The sequence below is a fragment of the Mercenaria mercenaria genome, chromosome 4 (assembly GCF_021730395.1).
Source record: "Mercenaria mercenaria strain notata chromosome 4, MADL_Memer_1, whole genome shotgun sequence".
NCBI classification, from domain to species: domain Eukaryota; kingdom Metazoa; phylum Mollusca; class Bivalvia; order Venerida; family Veneridae; genus Mercenaria; species Mercenaria mercenaria.
In genome coordinates, this window is record NC_069364.1 from 92,642,531 (window position 1) to 92,669,369 (window position 26,839).

Here is a 26,839-nt window from a genome sequence, read left to right on the forward strand (position 1 = left end):
CTTAGGTAGGGATTGGCCCAATCATCCGGGACGGTTTGCATGCTGTGATGCATGTCGCAGACATCATACCGTTTAATTCTGTCTGTTCAAAATGTAAGATATCTTCTGTTCTATTCTGCTTTGACCAGTGTCTTTGATAGGTCAGTTAATGTTTTATGATATTGTATTTTGTTTCATGTTTTGATCTGCCTACCTTCCAATTTAAAATGCTTGGTATCTTATTACCGTAATGTAATTTTAATTTCTTCTATAATAGTTCAATTCCCATTTTTTATTGAACATTATATAAATGTTTTTATGTAAAGCACTTTTGAACGTATTTTTATATGAAAAGAGTGCTATATAAATGTGGTATATAATAATAATAATAATAATAATTTATAACAGAGGAGGAAGTGAATATGTTGTCTATTAAATGAGACCCCCACTCACTTTCCACATAGATAATTTGACAGGTGATGCTATATACTTTACAAAATATAAAAAAGTCGAAGAGAAAAATCTGCACGTAGTCATTCCAGAGAGTTTAAAATATGCCACATAAATTTATGCCAAACCAAAAAACCTTAATACATGGAACTGAAATTTTCTAAAACGCATTTATTTTGAATATTGATGTTAGTATTCAACTGTTTTTCGTTTATGAAAAGGATCCTTTAAGTGCAGCACTGCTAGTAATTGTTATCATGTTTTAGTTACAACGTTTATAACGTTTATTGTTTAAAAACTTCAGCAGTTGTTATATCAAACAGATGGTAAGATTTATATATTTATAAATAAAACACTCTCCATATGTGACTTCATCCTTACAAATGAATTCGACATTTGTGCCATAACTGAAACATGGCTCGGTAGCTCTGTTGACAAAGCGTGCATCGGCGAACTCGTGCCCGACTGTTACAAAATGAAACATGTCCCTCGTAGTGGTAGGCGCGGCGGGGGCGTAGCAATTATTCACAAGAGAGCCATACAAGTGAACATTGTCACATCAAGCAAAGACAACGAATTTTCCCAATTTGAGTATATGGATTGCAATGTAGTTACAGGCGGACACTCCATAGGCCTACGGCTTGCCATTATATACCGGCCACCCCCTTCCAAAGAAAACGGTTTAAACACAAATATTTTCCTGGAGCAAGAATGGCCCAATTTCTTAACTAAATATGCTACAATTGACAAGACCACCATCATTGTAGGGGACCTTAACTTCCATCTTGATTTACCGGAAAATAGTGACACAAAAAAGTTTACAAGCAGTCTAGATGCATGTGGCATGCGTCAACATGTACAAGAACCAACACTGTAGCTGGGCATACGTTGGATGTAGTGATAACCAGAGATAATGATGTCACGGTTTCAAATATCGAGGTCATAGATCCTGGACTCTCTGATTCAAATGGAAAGATGTCACGTGATCATTTTGCTGTGATATTTGACGCTAAAGCTTCCAAACCACCCCCAGTACGAAAAACTGTGTCGTACAGGAAATTACGTTCGATCGACATTGACTCATTTCGAGAAGACATACGAAGAATAGATTTCTTTAACACACAATGCACTCCATCTGATACTGATATCGATGAATTTGTGGAGGAATATTCAAATCAGTTAATTTCTATAGTAGACAAACACGCCCCTTTGACTACCAAGACTATTGTGTTAAGACCTTCATGTCCTTGGTATACCGAGCAACTCCACAAAGCAAAACATCAGAAACGAAAATTAGAACGGAAATGGCGTGAAAGTAAGCTCACAATCGATCACCAAATTTACCGAACACAGTGTGCTGAAGTGAATAAGATGCTAAAACAAGCTCGTGTTGAATACTATACAGGCAAAATTGACTCATGTGGCAGTGATCATAAGAGTTTATCAAAGATTACCAAAAATCTTCTTGGCGATACAAATCAGGTGATTTTACCATCACAATCATCTCCACAGCATCTCGCACAAGATTTCAGTGACTTCTTTATTGGAAAGATCGAAACAATCAGAAACGATATAGCATCGCAAACACAATCTGTATCTGATTTAGATGACATAGAAACTGAATACACAGGTGTCAATTATGTAGAGTTTACTCAAGCCTCCGAAGACGAAGTGAAATCAATTATCAAAAAGTCAGCGAACAAATCATGCGAACTAGATCCTATCCCAACATGGTTATTAAAAGAATGTCTTGACGAACTAACACCAGTGATAACAACAATTGTGAATGCATCTCTAGATGCTGCGTATGTGCCCAAAGCGTTCAAACATTCACGAATAAGACCTCTTCTAAAAAAGCCAAGCCTAGATTCTAATGTCCTAAAAAACTATAGACCTGTGTCAAACTTGCCGTTTCTGTCTAAAATCTTAGAAAAAGTGGTAGATGTTCGAATTGAAAATCATCTGAGGAACAACGAACTTCATGAAGTTAATCAATCTGCTTATAAAAAATTCCACTCAACCGAAACCGCCCTATTAAAGTTCAAAATGACATTCTTCAATCGTTGGATAAGAACAATGTGACTATTCTTGTGATGCTTGATCTCTCTGCAGCATTTGACACTATTGACCACGGACGTTGATTCATCGCCTTGAACGTCACTTTGGTGTTACAGGCAAGCCACTCGCATGGATGATGTCATACCTTAGTGACCGCTACCAGACCGTATGCATAGATGGCGAGCTATCACAACCAGTGCTAATGAAGTACAGTGTACCCCAAGGGTCTGTCCTGGGGCCAAAGAACTACACAATGTACACAAACCAGTCGGAGCTATCTGCAGAAAGCACGGACTGAACAATCATTTCTATGCGGACGATTTATATCAGTTATATAAATAAAATGTCTACTGAAGAGACCATTCATCGCGTTGAAAGTTGTTTAAAGGATATAGGAAGTTAGATGAATACAAACATGTTGAAACTCAATGCTTGAAAAACAGAATTAATCATATTTTCGTCTGAACACAAGACACAATCTGTTTCAAACATATCTGTGAAAGTGGACGGCTCTGAAATCAAACAATCAGGCAGTGTCAGGAACCTCGGTGCTTTCCTGGATTCGAACATGAGGATGGAGCAACATGTGAATAGTGTGTGTAGGAATTCCTATGCACAGTTGCGGCAGATTAGTCACATCAGACAATATATAACCGCAAACGCAACCAAATCTCTAATCAACTCTCTTGTTACATCACGTTTGGATTATTGCAACTCTCTTCTATATGGAATTCCAAAACGGTCAATGAACAAAATGCAATATGTCCAAAACACGGCAGCTAGAATCGTAACCAGAACATCCAGATACGACCATATAACGCCTGTTCTGCGTGAACTCCATTGGCTTCCTGTGCAATGTAGGGTAGAATACAAAATTATAACACATACATATAAGGCACTCAAAGATCAATCACCAGCTTATGTAGCGAACATGCTAGAAATATATACACCATCCAGAAATCTGAGATCGCAGAATAATGCATTAAAACTAGTGGTGCCCAAATGTCGAACAATACGTTTTGGTGACAGGAGCTTTCAGACAGCTGCTGCGAGGTTATGGAATGACCTCCCATCTGGCATAAGAGAGTGCAAGACCGTGCAAAGTTTCAAAAAAGCGCTAAAGACGCATTATTTCATACAATTCTTTGGCAACTAACATCTCACTGATTACCTGATTTATAATGTAGGTACTTTGCCGGCCAATTAATTACTTTAATTAAGAACTCCAGTGTGACAGAATAATATTGGCGGTGTTTTTTTTTTCTGTGGGATGTATCGTGGATGTTCTCCGGACCGTTTAGGTAGGGATTGGCCAATCATCCGGGACGGTTTGCATGCTGTGATGCATTTCGCAGACATCATACCGTTTAATTCTGTCTGTTCAAAATGTAAGATATCTTCTGTTCTATTTGCTCTGACCAGTGTCTTTGATAGGTCAGTTAATGTTTTATGATATTGTATTTTGTTTCATGTTTTGATCTGCCTACCTTCCAATTTAAAATGCTTGGTATCTTATTACCGTAATGTAATTTTAATTTCTTCTATAATAGTTCAATTCCCATTTTTTATTGAACATTATATAAATGTTTTTATGTAAAGCACTTTTGAACGTATTTTTATATGAAAAGAGTGCTATATAAATGTGGTATATAATAATAATAATAATAATAATCTTAGCAACCAGTTCTCTATAGTCCTGTTCAATAAGGGTTGTTATCTCCCCTGATTTATTACTCCCCTTGCGAACTCTTCAGTGCCAAAAGATAAGATCAGCATACATTCAAAATATTGGGGAGCAAACACGATTAACCGAATTTGCATATATGTAACAATTCCTGATAACAATCTGTTGACAGAAATTGAATATTTATCATGTTTATATGATAACTGATAAAAGTGTAAACAGCATGTCATCTGGTCTAATCTTGCATTATCAATTATGTGAGAAATTCTGTTACTTAGACTGTAATATTAAATAAATGAAATCAGGAGTATCCTGATGTCCTAGTTTTATGCAAGATCTGAAACAAAATTCTAAGCCTTACTGATTTTATTCAAAACAAACTTTCATTAAATACATGTATAGCTTATATTGAGAATGACCATTTTTAAAGAAGCTGAAATAAATGCCAAACATTGTTAAAAAGTGAAGCGAGTGCGGATTTCCTGTTAAATATTTCAAAAGTATTACAGACTTACAGAGCGGATACTTGATTGTTTCAGTTTAAAATTGAAATATATTTCACAGATTGGAACATCATATTTAATATTTCTACGAGTGGGCAGCCACAAGAGAGCATGTAAATTCTGGTGTCCACATGTGAATTAAATTTCACCTAAAAGTATGAATAAGTCGCTTTGACAAAATGTGAAGTTATTAGAAATAATTAAAGGTACGAAAATTTTCATGTGTATATATATATACATATGTGTAAATATTTTGTTGATTCACTGAATAAATGCTTTAGATGTTTAATTTAAGAAATAGAGTATGTTTGCTATTTGAACAATGAAAAATATGCCCTTTCGCTCACCCTGCTAGTTGCAGTTACATTTCATTAATGAAATTGTTCAACAGGATTACAAATTGTTAATATGCAGGAAGACCTTTGTTCCCTAAAGTGAACCTGGTTAAAGCAGTCAGTTACCAAGTGTTCAATTTCATGATAGTTTGAACCTCATTTAAACAGCCACATTTATCACTTTGACCGAAAGACGTAATGTCCTTAAGTTACTTATCCGAATGTAGATATATATTTTAAACCAGTCACTACCTTGGAACTTAGAGCATCTAGTAAGTTTAGAAAAGGATTTAGTCCTGCTCGCCAAAACATTTTTAGACTGTAGCTTTTTAAGGGAAACAGAGGGGAAACACAATTTTATTTCATAGTGAAACATTAATTTCAGCGATTGTTTTCCTTCTTTATATGCCGCAGTTCTTCCCAATTCAGTCGGTACCGGACCTTTTTCCAAAATGACAAAAAATCGCTGAATTTATAGATAGTCCTTTTCAGGCCATTTTTTGACAGCTTATATACTGATCATGAGCTAACCCTCCAGTCATTATGCCATCTCAGTGATATTGAAATTACACCAATTGACAATTGTTGGGTTTTGTTTTAAAAAGTTAAAAATTATTTCAAGAATTCTCTCAAATTCACGAAAAATGTCAGCTAGTTGTTAAAAAATATAAGGAAAATAATGTCATATTGTGTTCGGCGAAATATTTTAACTATTTAAGAGACGGAATTGCTCTTCTTGATTAGTATGTAGGTAAGTTCCATTTTAGGACGAAGAATCTGCTAAAATAAACTAAAAATACCCACTACCTTATGACATTTAATTATTCACATAGAAATAGTTCAAAAGTTTGACAGTTAAGTATTTGGTAACAAGTCACTGAAACATTGTTTACAGTAAGACATAATGAAATTTAACATTTACATGTTAGTGGTTGTTAACAAGTATTCAGTCTTTTTCAACTTTAATACAAAGATTTTCCCAGTTATACATGCTCTGAAAACAACTCTTAAATGAATGCTACTTTGTAGAATGAAATTAATGTTGGCAACATTTCATTCCAAGCGCAAATTAGATCCTTTCAACAGAATGTCCCTTCAAAGTCTATACAAAGAAGTCTTGAGCTCAGGTATTTTCTCTCCAAGAGGAGTACAAATTTAAAAAGTTCTAATTGTGGTTGTTTGTAGCGTTGATGGTCCTCGATATGTATTTCACAAAGTGGCCTCGTACCTAATTTAACAAGCCCTTTTGCACGTTTTATTAATTATGGCCTATTTCCTGGCACATGTGCACCCCTATCTCTTCAATAAACCCTCAGTGCAGGCACTGAATGTTTTGTTCGTCGCCATTTTCTGATATTATTTGCTCACCGGAAGTAGCTTTTATCAATAACGACAACTCGCGCAAGGGAAGTAACAACCTTATTGAACAGGACTATTACAGGTAGTACTTAAATCCCACCGGGAATGAGCTTGTTTGACACCTGTCTTTTGACATGTTTCGTTGGGCCCTTTTCGATGCTTCCCTTGATTCTTTGTCATCTTGCAAACACATTGAGTACATGCGTTTCTATGAGTTGCGCATTGGGGAGACTATGGTTTTGGAATTAATCAGTTCCCACTTCATAACTGTTATGAACTGACGAAATATTTCAACGACTGTGTGAAAATATTAACCATCAAAAGCTTTAACGTCGCCATTAGACCTATACTTGTGTCCCTAAAACAATATTTTATTAAACGAACAAATTTCCAATCCTTTAATGACATTCGTTGGTTTGTTCTATGCAACTGATTGATTTTTTTTAATTCAGAGGACATGTTATTGGATTTGTTGAACGTGAATTTGTTTGGATATGTCTGTAAAAATTAAAAAGAGATGTGTTATAGAATTTCTAAGGAACAATTATAAAAGCAGTACTAACAGAAATACCTAATATTTCTTACATTATATTTTCCATTCGGCCTTGTTCAATCAACATATATTATACCTATGCAGACGGGCGAAATTGAACAGTTACGATTTATTGTTGTATTGAAATTATTACTGAGTCGTTCCTTTCGCACACATACTAGAATAATTAAAGACAAAGTCGTCAAATCAGATTCTGTGCTATGACGAACTGTTGTCAACATACTGCAACCGGTTTCATTAATACTATTATACGTCTATGTCCTGAGGTTGACACGTCAATTTCCAGTTTATTTCCCTCGATATAACAATATTGATAAAAGCTTTATTTGTGAACTATTGTAAACAGTCAAATTCTCAAAGGTATTTCTGCCCAAGCTGCAAAAACAAAGTGTTGAAATTCACGCAACCTTAATAAAATATTTTTTGAATAGCATTTACCTCAGAAAAGTACATAATTGATGGATAAAAATGATCATTTTGTTTATTAATTTCGCGTGAAGTATACTTATTTTTATTACCGATTCGTTATCAGTTTCTTGTCTTCTTTGTTGAAGATTTTGAACTTTTCTAAAACGTTGGAATTAAAAACAAGGACGAACAGAATTGTGAATCAGCTCATTGTGAACAATAAATAAGGATAAGCATGCAATAAAAAGGCCATTTCCCTAGATTACCGCTTCCCCAAAATAAACCCTTACAGCACTGTATGTAACAATGTATAGACGAAACACATATACACAAACATAAAAAGGAAAACAAATAGACAACAAGTTGAAAAAATAAGAACAAAACGTATATTATTTGTAAACCGTCTCCGAATTGTCAGTGGCCTAAACAAGCTCAAACCCGTTAATAGTTCAAATTTTGTTTTATCTTTATTCTCATCACAATTTCAGACGCGTAGATAAATGAAATTGTCAACACGTGAACTCCTGACAGACGTAAAGGCAACAGTGCGTGATATTGATCGTAAAATAAATAGATAATTAAAGAAACATAGCCTTCTCAAAGACTTCTGTCGTAATGTATACTGCTGCGTTCTTCATTGTTGCTTTAGGTTTCTATTGAATGTGATATTACAAGAATCGGAATTCCACGGGATGCAGTCGTACAAAAGGGAAAACTAAATCAACTAGACAGTTGTTATATAACTACATTTACCCTAGGTGGCCATTTTCGTGTTGTTTAACTTTCTTTTGAACGTGTACTCTAACAGTAATCAAAGATACAAGAAGATCTTTAGGAAGTATAGAATGCAACCAAGAAAAATGACAGCAGACTCGGTTTGATTGAGACTGTTCCTTTCCTCAACAATAAATTGTAGTTCAGTTAATGTTTCATGACATTCTTTTTTTTTAAATGTAGCTCTGTGTAGTTTGTCGGCATTTGACAACTTATTTATTGTAATATGTGGATCTTAAGCATTCGTTAACGAAGCGTGTCCTTTACATTTTAATGACAGAAATGGAGTATTAAACGTAGAAAGACTATGCAGCATTTGTCATGCGTTACGAACCGCTTCGGCTTTTATTTATTTTGTGTTAAGATTCGTTTTGTTTAGTTTGTACACGAATACTGATTCATTATATGACAGGTGATAAACTTATGTAAAAGTTTTATAGAATAATTAAGAACGCGGAAGATTAATTTAAAAATCAGTAAAATGAGAATGGATCCGCCTCTTCTATAATCTTTAGAACGTTGTATATGCTTCTAGGCATGAAACGAATTTGTTGTGAGGATCACAGTAATTAAAATGGCTCTATCAAAAGTATGTCAATACACTTACTTTCCTTGTTGGCAAGATTTAATTCCTTTATGTGGTATCGTTATTTTGCAATGATGGCAAAAATATCTTTTATTCACGATCACGTTAGACATAGAATGTCGAAATGTAACAGAAGTAAACAGTAACCTGCTTAATAAATGCGAAGACATATATTTTGGCACCGCCTTTGAATGGTCAGTAGCAACACGACTGTGTGCATAACGCAGATCCATAGAAATGACCATGTTCGTGCAATCGAGGAACCTCCATGGTTGCTGAGTTGTTATGGTCGCTGACTTCAAATCACTTGCCCCTCACAGATGTTGGCATTTAATTCTTTATGTGACGAAGCCATCCAGCGTGCTTACGGAACGTCGATGGTTCTACCCAGGTGCTCGTCTGTGATGAAATAGTGCACGGAGGGCATCTGGGGTCTTCCTTTACCATCAAAGCTTGAATTTCGCTATATGACCTTAACTGTGTCGGTGCGACATTAAACACAACAAAACCAGATCATGCGATCGGTCCAACATATGGTTCACATCACACTTCATTATAACAATGATTACTTACTGAAGCGAACGGTGCATTTTACCTATTATATAGTAGAAAAAGTGGAAACTCCACAGGTCGCTCAACACAACTAAAACGAAAATGTTGCAGGCTCGGTTTGATTAGACTTAAACAGATTGATAATAAAATCTAAATGATAAGTATACTAAAAGATATGACGTCACTTTTTTCTTATCACAAACCAAAACCACTTTTTAGTCCACGTGTTATTTGTTAGTTTCTTGTCATATACTCATTTCATTATCATAACTACATAGATTTAAAGCTAGCTGTTAAGTGACAACATAGGGAGTTATCGAAATGCATGTAAGAAAGAAATATATACAATACAAAATAAATGGTCAGGAAAGTCGTATAAAAGCTCTTAGTGAACCGATTTAAGAGACAAGACAAACGTACCAAAAGCTTTAAGTACTGAAATAAATTTTATTCACCGATTTTGGTGTTATATTTTTATAGTTGCTATAAAAGGTTGACAACAGATTTGAAAAGGAGAGGTCAATTTCATAGAGGTGCGGTTCTTTAGAGAATTTTATTTGAGTAATAGCAATACCCATAATACCGTTTTGTTTCATAAAACCAAGTTTGTTGTGCAAGAAGTATTACAGAAAATAATACGGATGATGCAAGCGTAATTTCGTTTGTCTTCCAATGCACCGAAAGGAAGGCACTTGACAGATTATAAAACGATGCAATCTCTTTCAGTGCATAACCCTGGTTGGGCGGTGGGTTAAATTTACCGCCCCAAGGCAACGTGTTATCTAGGTACTACTAATTAAAAGCTTTAAAATTAAGTTATATCCACCTATTAGTAACCAATGGGGTTCATTATTATTTAAATGTTTGGAAATATTCATATTCTAAAGAAATCAAAATGACAAGATGGACACTATCTTAATGTTCAAAATACATTAATTTTTTGAAGGATGTAAACATTCCAATCGGACTATGAACGTCAGCTTTGGCTTCAACATGTAGTACAACTACTAGGTCGCCATAGTCCACGGCAAAATAAACAGTACTTCCATACAGATATTTATCGATTCTGCTATAATCATTTACCCACACTAAGTACCCTTTGTCACAGAAACACTGTCTACTGATATGAAGATTCGTAATTATGATAAAGACACAGCAAAATAACATAATGATATTAACTCGATTACTATTATGATGTATGTCTGGCAGGTTTTACCGGGATGAGGTAAAACTAATTAGTACAAATGAGTATTATTTCAGAATTTGACAGCTAGCTAGGATTGTCATTTTATCCGTCAAAGTCTGATTACATGATGTTGTTTCATTATTATTATGACGTCTGTAGGCGCAATACAATAATGGTGCTTCTGCAACACAGAAAATGTTCAGACATTCAGTTTATTACACTGTTTGCGTTTTAAGTAAGTAAGTAAGTACTTTATTTTATTTTGTTGGGTTTAACGTTGCACCGACAAAATTATAGGTCATATGGCGACTTTCCAGCTTTGATGATAGAGAAAGACCCCCAGGTGCCCCTTCATGCATTATTTTATCACGGGCGCACACCTAGGTAGAACCACCGAACTTCCTTAAGAAAGCTGGATGGCTTCCTCACATGAAGAGTTCTACTGCCCGAGTGAGGCTCGAACCCACATCGATGAGTGGCAAGTGATTTGAAGTCAGCGATCTTAGCCACTCGGCCACGGAGGCCTCTAGTAAGTAAATAAGTAAATATTATTATAGTGACTTCTGTTATGCTATATAAACATATAATTCACTCAAATACTTATAAACAAAGAAAAAAAAACATCCAACCCCATTGGCTTATAAGTAAGCATAAAATACAATATCATCTAAGTTCAATATATTGAAAATAACATGATAATGTTTGAACAATTTCAATATATAATTAGATTCAAGTTATGCAAGTATTTATGAAGGTATGATTGTACGATGAATCGACACAAGAATCGCCGAGACGAAGTTAACTGGAACAGAGAATTAAAATATAATTCATACAAATACATATTATTTGCTAAAATATTAGTTGTTAACCTGTCAATTTCACAAGGAATGTGTATAGAAAAAATATTCTTGTTCAGATTTTATTTTTTCCAAAACACAAAATGTACCCCGCACAAATGCAATAAACAAATATTTTAATAGCTGGTGATGCTTGTTGTAATTCTTTCGTCAGAAGAAAGAAATTAGTCAGATTCGTATGACCTATTCAACATAGATTAAGAACGAATTCCCGTCTGATATGTTTTTGTCGTGCCATGAACGTAAATTTAGTTTAATATTATGGCGTTTATTAAAGATAGCATTTTTCCACGACGACTGCCATTGCATTTTCACTTGATGTAAAAGGCATTTCAAAATACAGTGCACTTTTCAATGTCTCTCACAAGTATTCATCTCCGTAATTATTATAGCTAAAACATGCTACATGTATAAGGGCTCCATATTAAAGACATTTCTAAGTAATTAGTTTCCCTGTGACAAAATTATTTCAACAATGTGGCGGAAACTACATTTTCATTACTCCAGCATATTCTTAGATCGAGAGATTCTGTACTTTTCTGTGTTCATGGAATTCCAAATACAACACTGAACGGATCATCAATAAAACATCAAGCAGTCAACTTTATTCAGATTAATTACCCTTCAAGTAACAGTTCGCATCAATACGGTCGCAACAGCTAATTTGAATGCATTATCTGGAAATAGATTTCTCGTTTATACGTACGTGTTATCGCAAGATGAAGTTAAAAGTTAAGGGCACGCTTATTTCTGTAGCAAGAACTTAAAAAGATATAAGAATAAATTTCAATCGCTTTTTAGCGAAATGGTCAGGTGAGTTATGTGATCACCCTATGTCCGTCGTCGGTCGTTTTAATTTAATTCTTCTCATGAACCACTTGATGGATTATCGTCGTGCTTGGTCTGAAGCATCCTTATAAAATCTTCTCTCAATTTTGTTTACATGGATTAGCTTGACTGATATATAGGGCTGCCAGAGCTTGAAATAGAAAAACCGTTAAACCACTTCTTGATGGGCCATCATCAAACTTGGTCTATAGCATCCTAGTCAGGTCCTGCCAGTTTTTAACAGAATTTGAAAATAGCAAATAAAACCCGTTAAATGATACATTGTTTCCCAACTGATAAAAAAAAATTAAAAACTTGATATTAATTGGTAAAACATAGTCCCCATAAAGTAAATTGGGTTTTTTTCAAAAGATTTTTGTTTTTTGTAAAATTTTAGTTTGTTTTAAATTTTGGGTTTCTCAACATTTTTTTTGATTTTTTTTAGATGGTGGCTGTTTAAGGGTTTTTGTTACAATATTAAAAGCTAATTTTCCCCCTAGTGAATTTTGAAATTGGAAAATTTGTTTGGGGGCAAGTTAAAATTTACTGATGGCAATAGAAAAATTTAAAACCAAATTTTTCTTCCCTTTTGCACGGGAAAAATACTTATTGGTTTCGGGTTAATGAAAGTTTGTATTAAAAAGTATTTTTTCTAAATGGTTAATGACTTCCATAACTTAATTGCGACACCCTCATTTGTTGTTTTTGGAGGATTTTTAAAAACCCCCGGGAAAAAAAGTTTTTTTATTTGGAAAAGGGGACACTTCCCAAAATTATACTTCAGTATGTGTCTGTAAAGGGCGTGCGGGGATATCTTTTTTATTTCAAGCACATCTAAATTTTGGTGTTGGGTTATTATGTTCGAGGGACCATTAAACCCCTTTAAAAATAAAAATTGTTTTTTAAAAGTGACATTCTTTAAAAGTTTTTAGTTTGTATTTTGTGAAGCGTGAGAGGGGCATAATCAATCACCCTAAGCAAAAAGAAAATTGAATGTAAAAGAGGTATAAATATGTAAAAAAGAAGAATTAAACACGAAGTATGGCCCTTCCTCTTTTCCCTGTCTTTGAAAGACCATACAGACAAGATGCGTTGATTCATATAACAATGACGAAATAGCAGTGTCTTGAATTAATACGTTAAACGCACACCTGCGTGTGGTAAGCAAAAATTGTTTTTCTCAAGGATTCAATAATGTTCCTGTTACAATACGAAGACGTTTCAGCCTCCGTAACACATCCGTTTTAAAGTTTTTTCCCTTTTGGGGCGAAAAAAAATCCCCAGCTACGTTTCAGGGGGCCCTTTAAAAATGGTGGTTTTTAATTGTCACGTAAACTTCAATGTTTACTAAAGTATTTACGAGGGGAAAACGATCTTCTACAAAAAACAGAAAATTTCTGCGCCCGGGCCCATTGGCATTTTTTTTTCTTGCAGAAAGTGATTTTTGTCTTAAATTTGGGAACTTTTCTGGGGACTGTTGTTTGGAAGAGCGACCAGTGAAAAAATATAAATGCGGTCTATGATTTCCTGTGCCGCAGCCTGCATGAAAAGACAGCTAATGCGATTTTGGTATGTCTTCGTATTTTCGAAAATTTTTTTAAATTTTTTAGTTTCCCTTTTAAATTGCAAAAACCTTTGACCAAAAATGCTGAATAAATGGAAAAAAATTCTTTTTGGAATTAAAAATGGTATCTGTCGTAAAGCTTTTGGGACAAATTTAAAAAAGCCATATTTAAAAAATTTTTCAAGTTGACTGTAGAAAATTTGATGATATAGGATAAGCGGTTTTTTTGTTTTACAAGAAAAAAACAACAATGAAAAAGGTTTTAAAAAAAAAGAAACCAAAAAAAAGCAAAAAACTGTCCCAATTTGAAAGGTGTCTCAAAACTGATATTCGGGCTTTCATCCAACTTTTTTAACTTTTAAAACAATTGAATCTTCGGGTGATCAAAACCCCCGTGTTTTTTAAAAACAATCCTTAAAAAATGTTTAAATTGAATTAAAGAAAAACCCCTTTTTAAAATACAAAAAAAATTTTTTATTAATTTTTAATTTCAGTAATTTTTAATTCACCATTTCTTTTTTACCGGAGTCAAAAACTTTTAAAATTTGAACCCTTGTCTATTTTTTTTTCCAAAAAATTGAAAAGGTACGCTCCTTTAGAATCTGGATCCAAATTTCTTTTTTTAACTTTTTCTATTGGTTATAACTCCCCCATTAAAAAACAAAATTTTGTGCGAAATTAAATTTTCGTTTTTAAATATATAATAGTATTATTTTTGATTCCCACGGTTTTGAAAACAGAAGAAATAAAAAAAAATTTTTCCCAAAAGGTTTTTTATAAAATTTCAATGCCCCCCCCCAGACGCCTGCAGCTAAACCTTTATCCTTACCACTGATGATAATGCCTTTAACCTTTTATTTTGTTACACAGTTCATTACCTCTCATGAACAAATTCAGTCAAACCGGCTCTGCTGTTACGTTGTTTCTGAATGTTTTTGGGAAAATTTTGGAAAATACTTGTGTTGGTATGGAAATTAAGAAATGTGTATAAGGGCTTTTGTACAAATTCACCCTAAAGGGTTTATTTTCCTTGGAAAAAATCCCTGGGAAATAGTAATGAAATATTCATAACAAAAAATCCCGGGATATGCCCTATACTATAAAAATTTTATATATTATATATTTATATTTTTTTTATATATATTTTATATATTTTATATATATAAAATATTATTTTATTTATAATATATTTTTCCGGGAAAAATTTTTTATGCCAAAAGGGATAGTTCTGCCCATATGAAATAACTTGTCTGATTGGTTTGCTTTTCCCTTAAAAGCATTGATTCAAAACAAAATTTACTAGTAATATATAGGTTTTTGGTATTTACCCCGAGAGAAGCTCTGTTTTTGTCCCTTTGCAGTAGGGACTTTTTTCCCCAAATATCGCAGAAAACTGTTTTATCAAATTGGGTTTATTTTGTTTGCCCCCAAAACCCAAGACGAAATTTGGTTTGTTTTAAAATTACTAAAAAACTTTTAATATAATTTATGTTACAAATTTATGGTATTTAAAAGTAGGTTGCAAATTTTTTTTAAAGCATGCAAAAAATTCATTTTGCTTTTCAGTAAATCTTTACGAGATTGTATGATTAATAATATAAAAAAGTATGGCTGGGAAAAAGTGATTTTTTTTTCACTTAAAGGCAAATATACATTTTCGTTTAGATTTTAATCAAAGGCAATACCATTTTCTTTCAATGAGGCATAGTACTTAGTTTCTGAAACTCAACAATCTCAACAAAGAATAAAAATGGTTTCCCCAATGGACATTTTTCTCGTCCGTTCCACCCCGATGATAAATCCTAGAGAACGTTTCAAAATATTTTTCGCTTAAAAAAATTTTCATCCCAATAATAGAAACCCGGGTTTTCTTTACATTCAAAAAACAATTTCAAACTTTTTAAAAAAATTTTAAAGGGCCGTAAAAACGTTAGTTACAGTTAGAAAGTTTCAGAAACCGATCCCGCAAAATAGTTCTTACGGTATTTTGAAAAGGTATGGGGAAAAAATTTAAGAAAAAAACCCAAAGCTTTATTATGAAACATGAACATTTACTGTAAAAGGGGGGCCCATTCTTTGGGAAAGGGCCCTTACTTTGTCCCCAACAGCAACTGAAACCCACAAAAAGAAAATTAAAGTCGTTCATTTTTTCATAAGGGGAAAAATATCTAAGGGATGTTGTGTTTCAGCTCCCCCCTTTAAAATCATGGTAGTATTATATATTTTTTGCATGATTGTTCCACCCCCCCCCCCCCCCCCCCCCCCCCCCCCCCCCCCCCCCCCCCCCAAAAAAAAAACACACACACACACACACACTCCCCAACCCCCCCTGAAATCTTAATAGTATTATATATTTTTACTTTTATTGAAAAACTTCATTGGAACAAATACCCGTCAGAACCGGGTTCACCCCAACCATAAATGAAAATTTGTGAAAAGGGAAGACCTTTTCGTCGCATGCACGCAAATTTTTAAATTTTCGGCATTCTTAAATTCAAAATGAAAAAATCAAATGCGCTTAGGGGTTAAAAAGAAAAATATCATTTTTTAAAATTCTTTGAACGTTTTAAAGGGGACTATTTAAAGAACTCTTTTTCAAAAAAATCTCGACTTACAGAGAAAATGGGAAATTAAAACAAAGAAAACACATACATGCAGACGTGTACATAGTTCCCAAAAATAAACCCGCCCTTAAAAGGGGAAAAAAAAAAAGGATTGAAAAAGGCTTTTTTAAAAAGTTAAAAATTTTCAAAAACCTTTTAATTTTTTTTTTACTTTTTAATAATAAACTTTATTAAATTATGCTGGAGGGATTTCGCCCTTTTGTGGCAATATATGACGCCCAAAAGATAAAAAAGTTCGAAAAATACATATATATTTCACTGCACATGTTTCTAGAACTCGGTCATATAATAAATCTTAGCTCATAGTGTAATGACATACGCTACGATTTTATAAACAGCGTAATTGTCTTTGCGCTTTTTATATTTTTTATAAAATTTTTAAAAATATAGGGTTTTGAAGTCAAAAATTTATTAGGGGCCCAAGTTGCGGGAAACATAATGAAAATTTAGAATTTATAAGCTCAAGATGGCCTTTGATGACTTACGTTTTGCGCCTTTTAATATGTTTTAAAAACATTTAACAACAGTTTTTTTTTGTTTTTCCCCCAAGGTTGTATTCTGTGTAATTTACGTATTGAATTAAATTTAAAAGGGTTAGTGTATTTTTTTTATAACATTTTTTATTTTATTAAACTCTTAAAAGGGGGTTTTGAGGATGGTACAAATTTTGGGCTTTGGCCCAAAACGGGTCTCTTCAAACAGGTTTATTCGGTTATAGGCGGGGCAAAAACTCAGACGCTTTTTAAACCCCCGGGGGTTTTCAATTTTAAACAAATTTGTTAAACAGATAAAGCTTTTAACTAGTCCCCTTTTCCGTGTTATTTTTTTTGCAGACAATGATTTTGTCTTTTTTCAATAAATATCGTCGCTTTCCTATAGGTTTTGTTCCCGGGACTTTTTTAAATTGTCCAGTGATATGAAACTTCTTTCCCCAAATTTACAACGCAGATCTAGATTAAAAAATATTGTTTTTTGGGAGTTTTGGGACATATAAAATTTCCAAACGCGTGAAAAATGAGACCTGTTTCCATTCGAATAGGTTTAGAAAATTTAAAATTTTTCTTTTTTCTTTTTTTCTGCGAAACATCTTTTGAATAACGGGGTTAACTTGAGACACAAAAAAAACCCCTTTTTAGACTAGAATGTTTTTTCTATATATTTGAAAAACTAACAAACAGGGAAATAACATTGAATTTAATTTTAAAAATCTATATTCATACCCCTATAAATATGGGGATATACTGAAAAAGCTTTTTCGTAGCAAAACGGGTATCAGTTTTGTTACATCAGTGTGCGACAACGAAAAAACGTTTAAAACATCACGGGTTTTCGCCCTTTGTATCATAAAATTTAAATTTGATCATAATATGAAAACCTCTGTTTTTCCGAATTGTCAGTGTGTTTTGGGTTTGTCTATATTCACAACTTATGCATTTTTAAAAGTTTGCTAAAAGGTTTTTTTATTTGACAGAAATTCTTAATTACAAACAATCGTTAAAAACGGGGGTTACCGTTTATCAAAAATAGGGAAAGGTTTTCCTAAGGAGTTTTACCCATGGTAATATGAATTTTTAGAGAGAAATACAACACAAACCATAAATTTTTTAATCTTTTAAAATTTTTTAATTATTACAAACTTTGGTTCGTATTTTTGTTAAAAAGGGTTAGGGGAAAATGAAATTAGTCCTTACTTTTTTATCTTTTGGAATTCTAGGAAAATTTCCCGAAAGAAAATAAAACCCGCAAACAATGTAAGATTGAGGCTCTGAAATTTTCTTGTCCCCAAAAATTTATCCCTTAAAAACAAACGGAGAGTTTGTTGCTTGCAGCTTCCATGCGCAAAAGCCCCGCATTTTCAAATTTCTAATTTTTGCTTTATTGCAAAGTGAAAAAATTTACAACAGAAAAATCCCATTTAATGTTTAAAAGTTCAGATTTAAATAAATAAAAACCAAGGGTAGTAATTTGGTTTTGCTTTTGGGTTTTAAAATTTGACAATAAAAGGGTTTTATTGAAAGTTATCTGTATTTTTTATTTTAACAAAAAATGGTTAAAAAAGAAGTATCTTTTAAACGGGAGACAAAACCCTAAGCCTTTTTACACAAGGAAATAATCTGTTTAGGATTTAAAATTTTTTAAGGGTAAAACTTTTTGCCCAGCCTATTTTCCTGTCCATGTTATATCAATGTAATAAAAAAAAAAAAAGGCTATCTATGTTTTTGCAGAGTAACCAGTCATGATCGACATTTCCTGATACTGTTTTTCTTTTAAATTTTCTCATTTTTTCTAGATTTTTTCCCAGCATTTTTTTACCTTGGGAAATTCTGGGGGTTTTTAATTTTTAAAAAGAAATCGTCTGTTTGTTGACAAATTGCATCACAAAAATGTCAAACTTTCCCCAAGGGCAAAATATTATTTGATCTGTACATAATTTTCTTTTCACACTGCTTCCCTTTTGCAGTAATTTTGCATGATTGTTTCATGCCTAGGGGTTTTAAAGTTGCATGGTTTGGGCTTTGAGGTACTGTGTACGGGTTTTTCTAAGCAACAATAAAGTTTAAGCGGAGTTGTCTCGTTTTTTCAAAAAAAAATTTTCCCAAAAGATCTTTTTTGCTCAAATTTTTTTTTTTTAGAAAACGATTTTTAAATTTTTTTTTCATACTTTTGTCCCTTTGATGCATCAGCTTTACATTTTAAAAATTTTAGAAAAGCACCTTCTTGAAGTTTGTATTTTAGTTCCAATGCCTATATAACGTGCCTTTATTAATTGTTCGGTTTAAATTAAAATGTTGTTCTTATCTGTAACGGGTTAAATTTTTTTTTTTTGATGATATATTTTTTTGAGGATTTTTCAATAAAAAAATTAAAGGGAAAACAGATATCAGCTTTTATATCTCCCAGGAAACACCCAAAACCGAAATAAATGTCTAAAGTGCAGTCCCTGCGGGTAAATAATTTTGCCGGCGGTTGGTTGATGTAGCGAAAAAACCCATTTTTTTTGGGTTACCCCCGTTTTTTTACTAGACGCCTTTTAAACCGAATTGACAGTTTGCAGAATTGACACCGTTAATGGTGTTGAACCGGCACAATTTAACCAAGGCTAATCTAGGTGAAGTAGAGTGCAACTTATTAAAGCCTTCTGTTTAAGAGAACATACGCGCACAATGCACTTAGGAAACTTTTACCCCCATCATCCACACCCTATCATATCGCATGGAAGTTGGGGGGAAAAAACTTATGTGAAAAATTAAAAGGGATTATTTGTGAAACGTCTGTGGAGATATGTTTTTTAAAGCTGCATAAAAAGTATATTCCCCAAGGAATTGTTCAGTTTCACTAAGATAAATAGTCTTTTTTTAAAATTTGAAAGTGGGTGCAGAAAAGTTTTTGCCAGCAGTACCCAATTATTAGGGCCTGGCCCGTTTTCAGTTTAGTAGTGTGATTCACTAGATCCCCCCTTTTCTTTTGGGACGTAAATATAATTTATTTTTATGTTTTTTTTGTTTTTTGGGAAATAAAGCATTTTAAAAGCCCATTTTTTTTGGGGCCGTGGCCCTTTTTCTCGATTTCTCCGAAAGTTTGTGTCAAATAAATGTTCTCTAAAAATGAAAAAAAATATATTTCAAATCCCTTTAAAAAAACAAATAAAAATCGTTACAATATCAAAAAAACACCTTTACTGCTTTGGGTTTTGCAAAAAAATACCTTTAAAACAAACGATAAATAAAACATGTTTTATTTGTGCATGTCTTATTACTAAAACAATTTTTTTTAAAGGGTCATTTTCTTTCTTTTGTAAGCCGGGATGTTTATCTTTTTACGAGAAAAGAGGGGCCGTAAAAAGGGTCCCCCCTTTATTGGGGATTTGTGTTTTTACTTTCTCTATGCCTTTTTTGTTTAGGGGGTTTTTCATTCGTTTTATGTAATAAATTCAGCTTAACCCGGGGTGAAAGGGGGAGCGTGAGGGGTTAATTTTTCCTCTCAAAAACAGATATAATAAAACCAAGCCCGCTATTTTTTTGTTTTTTGGGGATTCCTTGTTTCCAAAAAGATCTGAGGACCCTTTTTCAGTATATTTATATTGTCCCCAAAATGGGGGGTTTAAGTTCTGTAGTTTAAATGCGGGGTATTGCATCATTTTTTTGTAAATTTTTGAGTTTTGAGTTAAATGTTGATTTTACGCAAAAAAATACTTCTCATGTTTTTCTGTATTTCATAATTTTAAATTTTCCCATGTAAATTTTACTTAATTGGTTCGGTAATAAGAATTTTGATATTTTAAAAAAACTTTTTTTTAGTTTTTTTTTACCCCAAAAAAAACTTTAAGGGCCTTAAAATTTAAACCTCCCCCAAATCCGCCCCAAAGTAGTCAGATTTCCCGGCTTTATCGTGATTCCCGTGAAAATAAAAAAAGTGAGTTTACGCTTATGCCGAAAAGTTAATGAAATTTAAAAAATTGGCGGGGCATTCCCTACAAATGGGACTGTATTAGATAGGGTAGTGCCCCCAATTTTTAAATTTTACGATTTTTATTTAGTAAATTTTTGTTCATTCTACAGAATTTTTAACTTTTAAATTTTCCCGGCAAGAGATTAGCTACTTTTGGTTTGTCAGGCTAATTTTTAAATTTAAGACTTTTGTAAATTATTTCGAAAGGGAATTTTAAAATTTGTTTCTTTTATTTTAAGCTGTAAGATTTGTATAAAATTTTGTGTAACATGAAAATTTTTAAAGTACTCTTTGTCATAAAACTTTTCGTTTTTTTAATTTAGGGGAAGGGCCGTTACTGCATTGCGTTGTAATTTTTATAAATCTAGTGGAAAGTCTAGTAAAATGAAATTAAAAAATGCAATTTTAATTTTTTAAATTATTGTGGGCCCATTATCAAAAAACAGTTTTCCGTTTTGTTGAAGGGGAAATTGATTTTATATTCAGGATAGCTTTTTGTAAAAAATTTTAAATTTTGCTTTGAAATTTTGTTAATTTTTTTGTTGAAAAAATTTGGGCTGCAGTTTATCATTTCCTTATCTTTTAATTTTTAAATCATAAATTTTATATTTTTTTTCATATTTTAAAAACTTAGACATGTAAAAAAATTTAAATTTCAAAAATTTAAGGGGAAGTAATAAGTAACGAATTTCACGGGGATTTTTAAGAACTCAGTAGCGTCTATTTTGTATAAGTAGCAGTTTATTTAGGGGACCCAACGGAGGTTGGTGTACCCAAAGGGAGCAGTTTTATGCCCTGATTTTTTTTTTTGTTAGGGGTGCTTACCATACGTTATAATTTTAGCGTTTTCCACCAGACGATTTTTAACATGGTGATAAATTGTCAGGGACCCGGAAGTAAAAATACCCGGGGTTTTCATTTGTCTTTCAATCCCCTGGATGTGATTTTCCCAACACAGAATTTGGGTCCTGGTTGGGGCCGAACCCCGAAAAGCGATGTTTTTGAACAACAAAAAAACCAGCTCGGGTTGCAAAACCTACCATCTTTAGCGACCCCAAAACTGAGTAAATTTTGTCTTCACTTTTTTGAGGGACTTTTACTGAAGTTTTGGGTTGGGGGTTTTTTTTTTTTTGTGCTTTTAAAGTTGGGGGGAAGTTAACGGAAAACACCTTGTTCACGGAATGTTAGTGTTAGGATTTTAAATCCCTGTTAAAAAGAGATTGAGATCAGATTTTTTTTTGGTTCTTTCTTCCTTACAGTACGATTATTTTTTCTTATTTTCCCAAATTATTCATTGTAAAAAATCATTTTCTGAAAAAAAAAATTTTGAAAATTTTTTAAAATCGGGTGTTGATTTGTTTGGTAGTTATTGTCCCCCGGTACGCCCAATCGTGCCCTTTTTTTAAAAATATGCGGGTTTGAACTTTGGTAGCGCTAGAGGCAAAAGGTAGGTCTTTTTTATTGATTTTATGATGGTAATGTTTCAATTTCCCTGGCTTGGTACGAGTTAGTTTGTAACTGCATCACACCAAAGGGGTCTTATAAGTCCCCCATGAAAGGTTTTGGCCTTTAACTTTAAAAAAAACGGTCGGACTTTAAAATTTTGCAGATAAGAATAAATATGGGTCTGTCGAAATTGTAGGTTAGTATGCGTTTTTGATTCTTAAAGTTTCCTTTTCATATAACTTTACAAGAGCATCTTTTTTACATCCCCTGAAATTTGTTGCCTTCCCTTTTAAATTGGGTTTATTCAGAAAATTGGAAGAAAAACTTTTATTGCGCTGTTCGTAACTCTTAAAACAGGGTTTGGGGGCAAGATTTAAGGTAAGGAGTGCATGAAAAATGGCTTATACCCCCCAAAATCGGGGGTTTCAAAAGGCAGCCCCCTCGTGTGTGCCCTTTATTTTTTTCTTTTTGTCCTCATGTGTTTGCTTTCTTTTGTGCGGGTTGGGGCGTGCGTGTGTGTGTGTGTGTGTGTGTGTGTGTTGCTGACCTTGCGCACGAACGTGAGTACAGAGATGTGGTTTGGAGAGTCTGCTGTTTTTGAACGTGGCCCTCCCTTGTTTTACGTTAGTCGACATTTCGATTGATTAGCTCGGAACTTTGTGTTATGGAAATCAAAATGTCCTGTAAGTAACTTGAAATTTCCAGATACCTAACACTAAAGTGCGACTTCTTTATCTTGAAAGTCGAAAATTTTTTTGGGTTTTAGATGCAAATTAAAATGGCCCAAAAATGCTCTTCCCCTATCATTACGCATTTTTATGTAATTTCGTAATTTCCTAGAAAGGCCGAAGTAAAACCGTCAGAAGTAAAAGAAAAAAAAAAAAGACCCTGTTTTTTTTCCCGTTTGCGCGGAAAAAATGTGCAGTTGCAAAAACCCTTATGTATTAAATTTCAAATTTCCTTACCAAAAAGCATTCTTTTAAAAACCCCGATATATATTTATATATATATATATATATTTATATTATTATATTTATATATTAAAATTTTTTATATATATTTATTTGTTTGGGAACATTTTCTTAAAGGGTTCTTAAAATTTTTTTTTTTTGTATGAATTTTTGAGTATACATCCGTATATGTAACTTTTAAATGAAAAGTGGGTTTTAGTCAAACCTATTTTCCTTTAAAAATAGATAGTATTTGGCAAATTTTTTCCAGCTTTCAGCAATTGGGGAAAAGGAAAGACGTAAAATTTACTGAAATTTTATGTTATTCCTCATTTGAAATTGACTCGTATCTAAAATATTGATATTTATTGTTTTTAACGAACGAACATGGTTTAAGTAATCGACGTCGATTTGGGAAAATAGCGGGGTATTGTTCGGATATTTTTTTGGATTGAGTCATTTGTTTAAGGGTTTTCTCAAAATCCCCTGTTTAAGCATTTAAATTTTGTAACTTATAATGTAAACAATTAAAGCCATTAAAAGACATATGCGGAACGTTAAATTTTCAATTACCCTTAAGATGAGGATAAATTCCTAAATCCGATTCAAATTCAAATGTCCCATTAATGCTAGAAATTTTGGGAGATCGGGGAGACTTTGGTTTTTTTAGTTTTTTTTTCCGACCGAATAACCCCTTGAATTTTTTTTTTGAATTTTTTGTTTTTTTTTTTCTTAATTTTTTTTTTTTTTTTTTTTTTTTTTTAATTTTTTTGTTTAATAAAAATGTCACTTTTTTAAAGTTTTTCAAACACTGGCGTAAGCACTATGGAAATTTTTCACTAAAAAATACGCAAATGCCCGATTTGTCACTAAAAAGTACGCACTGCTGATTTGTCACTTAACGTAAAGCAATGCTGTAGATTTGTCACTTGATGTAAGCACTGCTGATTTGTCACTTGATGTAAGCACTGCTGATTTGCACTGTGATTTGTAAATTAAGTACGCGCTGCTGATTTGACCCCTTAACTTAAAACCTGGTTTATTTGTCACTTTATTTTAAAAACACTGCTGATTTGTTTACCTTAAATAAAGTACTGTGGGTTTTCAATTAAAAGTAAGCACTGCTTTATTTGTCATTAACGTAGCATTGTTTATTTTGGGCCCCTTTTTATGTAAGCCTGCTGAAATTTTTTTAATTTTCGTTGTACTGCTGATTTGTCACTTAACTAAGCGTGCTGATTTTTCGCTTTTATGTAAGCACTGCTGATTTGTCAAATTTACCCTAAAATACTTTCTGATTTGTCACTTGGGCGTAAGGGACTGTTGTTTGGGCATTTTACGTAGGGGACTGCTGAAATTTGTCATTTTTACGTAAACACCCGCTGATTTGTAAATTCAGTAAGCATTTTTTGATTTGTAACCTTTCGTACGTACTGCTGATTGGGACTTAAAGTAAGACTTATCACTTTAAAGTAAGGGATGCCCGATTTGTCATTAACATAAGAATGTTGATTTACACTTGATGTAAACCCCTGTTAAACTGTCACGTTTCGTACGTACTGCTGATTTTTTCACTTAAGTAAAGACGGCTGATCTGTCACTTTAAAAAAAGCATTGCTGGGTTTGTCCCTTGATGGTTTAAAAACTGCTTATTTGTCGAAATGAAAGTAAGCACTGCTGGGTTTGTCAAATTGAGTAAGCACTGTTTTATTTGTCACCCCAACGTTTCGTACTGGTAATTTGTCACTTAACGTAATTTAAATTTCCCCTTAACTTAAGCCCCTGCTGATTTGTCACTTTAGTTTAAAAACACTGTGCTTTGTCATTAACCCTAAGCGATTTGTCACTTAAAGTAAAAACTGCTGATTTGTCACTTGGGGCAAACACTGTTCATTTTTCACCTAACGTAAGGATTGCATGATTTGTCAAATTAAAAGGAAACGCTTACCACTTAAAATTAAGCACTGTTTATTTTCCACTTGACGTAAGCAAATCTGATTTTTTCACTTGCGTAAAATATGTTTTTTGCCACTTGACGTATGTACTTCTGATTTGTCACATAACGTTAGCACTGCTGATTTGTCACTTGACGTAATTACTGCTGATTTTTCACTTGATGTAAGCACTTCTGATTTGTCAATTAACGTAAGCACTGCTGATTTTGTCACTTGACGTAAGCACTGCTGATTTGTCACTTAACCTAAGCACTGCTGATTTGTCACTTGACGTAAGCACTGCTGATTTGTCACTTAAAGTAAGCACTGCTGATTTTGTCACTTGACGTAAGCACTGTTGATTTTTACTTGGAAAGTTGACTGTTGATTTGTTTTCCCTTTAAAAAAAGCACGGGTGTTTGTCACTTGAGGGAAGCATGTTTTATTTGTCCTTGACGTAAGCAAATGTGATTTTTCATTTTAAAAAAAGCGTTCGATTTTTCACTTGACGTAAGCACTTTTAAATTAAAAGTTTAAACACTGCTTGGGTTTTTTCATTTAAAGTAAGGGTTAGGGGGTTTATTAATGTAAAACACTGCTGACTTGTCATTTGACGTAAGCACTTATCTCTTAACGTAAGCACTGTTGATTTGTCACTTGACGTAAGCACTGTTGATTTGTCACTTAAAGTAAGCCTGCTGATTTGGCACTTTAAAAAAAGGGATTTTTCATTTAACGTAAGCACTTTCTGATTTGTCCTTTAGTAAGCACCGCCCGATTTGTCATTGAAGAAAACATGTTTATTTGTCACTTAACGGAAAAACACTTTCGCATTTTGGAGCAATTTTCCGTTATTTAAAACAAAATATTTTGAAATTGAAACTAACATTTAAATGTAACAAAGCAAGGCCCAAAGAAAATTTTTCACTTAGAACATTGCTTTCCCTTTGTTTTTTAAAGTTTGATTTGTTTGATTTTCCATCCCAAACTTGAAGTCTGTGTATATACTTTGCAGCACGGATGTTTTTTTCAGGAATTATTGTAAAAAAACAAAAACCCATTATAAGCCTCAATAAAACCCAGAAATGAGACCTTTGGGGCCGGGTGACATAGCATTTTAAACCCGTAAAAATTGCCAAAAAGGGGGGGATTTTTAAAACCCCTTTTAGTCAGTTTAAAAAAATTTTTAAAATAACCCAAAAAATTTTTCTGGCCATTAAAAATGCATTTCGGCGTTGCCAAATTTTTTTGAAAGAAACATTTATAAACGAAACGTTTTGTCGGATTAAGGTCTGACCCAATAAATTTAGGTCAAATAAAAGGGTGGCAAATTTAAAGGGAAAAAGGGGCCAAATTTGACCACGGGGTTTTTGAGCAAATGGGGGAAGAAACCCAAAGCCTTAACGTTAGCAAGCAAGATAGCGGGTTTTTTTTCCTACAAAAAATTCCCGTTGCACTGAAGTGTTTTCGTACCCCTTCGTTGAAACTTAATACTTTCCGAAGGAGGCCTGAATAAACAAAAAATTTTTCGTTTGGACAGTTATCCGCGGATTCCAATGAAGTAAAAACTGTCTGGGAAAAAAATTTTTTAAAAATTTTCTTCGCTGTTTTATGTCGGGGGTTGGGCTTTATTAAAAAATTGCCTTCTTAAGGTTTTTCCCCGGGATATTTCCGTCCCCAGGATTTTTTTTATTCCCGACAAAAATTTTTTATAAATTTAGGAAAGTTGGGCTACTGGCATATCCCCATTATTATTTCCT